The sequence below is a fragment of the Carlito syrichta genome, unplaced genomic scaffold (assembly GCF_000164805.1).
Source record: "Carlito syrichta isolate Samal-C Ts95f unplaced genomic scaffold, Tarsius_syrichta-2.0.1 Scaffold309469, whole genome shotgun sequence".
Lineage (NCBI taxonomy): Eukaryota > Metazoa > Chordata > Mammalia > Primates > Tarsiidae > Carlito > Carlito syrichta.
In genome coordinates, this window is record NW_007253565.1 from 39,591 (window position 1) to 41,507 (window position 1,917).

A 1,917-nucleotide genomic window follows, 5' to 3' on the forward strand; every position below is an offset into this window, starting at 1 on the left:
CATCTTTCTTTCAATATCTATCCCTACTACAGAATCGGCTTCTGCACTAGACAGAATCCAGTCTCTTTCTTTCTCCTTATTTCTCCAGAATATTTACCGACGCTGCCCCACCTTCCAGGGACCCTCTAAATCTCTTTTGGGGGGCTGGCCCACCATAAAAGATCAGGTGTCTGGTGGGCTGTCACACCCAAGGTGGTTACAATAAGCTTTTTTATTTCCTAGTGTGCTAACTCCTCCCCTGGTTCCTCTTTGAGTAATACAGAGGTAACAATTTTTCCCAGAAAGCACAGCAGTCCCTCGGCCAGCGAGAGCTTGCACAAATTGGATAGCCTCTCACTGTTGTTTGACAAAAGGATCTTTTTCAAAGGAGTCAGTATCACTGTCTCCTGCCTGGTACACCGTAACCCGATATACCTCATCATCTTCTTTGGAGTGTTCTTGCCCTTCTTCACTGAAGCTGTAAGTTTCTGGATCAAGAGATTCAACTTCAAACTCTACACTAAATTGACATGTTCTGTGAGGAGCTGCGCCCTGGCTTATCCTAATGGAGCTACTTAACTCACCCTTCGTCATGCCCAGACCAGAAGGTGCCATGCTCGCTGGGCCTGGGTCATCTGTCTGGTATGTAGCACTTGAGACCTGGAACCACCTGGAGCCTCTTTGCACAAACTCAGTATTAGGTTCCTGAAACTGAATCCTTTATCACTTGCCAGGTAGCTCATTGGCATTTTCTTCTGTCTTACTGATTGCTCTCCTTCTGGATGAGATAGACAGTCTAGAAGCCACATGTGAATATGAAGGCTTATCTTCCTGTAGCTATGGCATAGGATCTTTTTGATCAATTCTACCATCAAGGTAACACCTGTCCTCACTCACAGATGTGCCAGAGACTGAAGGTTCCTGCTGATTAACTATCACCAATTTTCTGTAGATCATTGTACGTGTGTGTGTGTGTGTGTGTGTGTATACTATATATTATAGATCATTGTACATGTGTGTGTGTGTGTGTATGTTATATATTTTTTTCTCCTGTGTGCGTGCCTTCACAGAGAAACTACGCATGCCAAACAGTCCTCCCAGAAGGTCGTTTGAACAATATACAATATGCTGCTGGTTCTCGTCATACAGGCATTTAGTCATGATGTACTGGCCAAGATAAAATAGAACCTCTTTCACTGTATGTGTCTTTCTGTACACCAACAGACTTTAAAAACTTCATATTTCTGTGTTATAGATAATACAAAATGTCCCTGAGAATTTAAGTCAGAAAACAAAAGTTTGCTTTAAAGACTACAGTAAAATCACTAAAGTTTACTTGTTGGCCAAGCAAGACATATATATGAGACTGTTAAAAATAAATATGATATAGTTAAGTATAAGAACTATAGAGACAAATATAGCATACAAGAATGGGCAAAGATCTACACGACTTGAGAAAATTAGTGAAGGCTTCAAGGAGGTGGTGTCACCTGAGCTTAACTTTTAGTATTGATTAGAATTTTAAACTGGTGAGCAGAGAGATGGCAATCTAGGTAGGAAAACTGACTGAAGAAAAGGTGTAAACTAAAAAAAGATATTGAGATCATAGATTGACTGAAAATAAAGCTCATGGTAGAAGATAGAAGTGAGTTCTCACAAAATTGGTCCTTGATGATAGAGCATATCAAAAATACATGCCTGATTTTACAAAACTGTGCACATTTTCCTGAGAAAATATAATCTCAATATTAGTTAAACTTTGCCCTTTAAATGTCATTCTAGCCACTGGACAGTGTCCATTTCCTGGGTTTTTCTTGGTCTATTTATTGTCTCAGTTTCTTCTTGTTTCAACCTTAGGAGGTTGTATGATGTCCAAAAGTCCTCCATTTCATTTAAGTTATAGAGTTTGTTTCCATACAGTTGTGCATAGTATTATCT

General features: G+C 39.7%; 1 pseudogene; it reads right to left on the minus strand.

The window, feature by feature from the left end:
• The window catches only part of LOC103269717, a 3,027-nt pseudogene extending 1,808 nt beyond the window's left edge, over positions 1-1,219 (minus strand).
• Between the last annotated feature and the right edge of the window lie 698 nt (positions 1,220-1,917).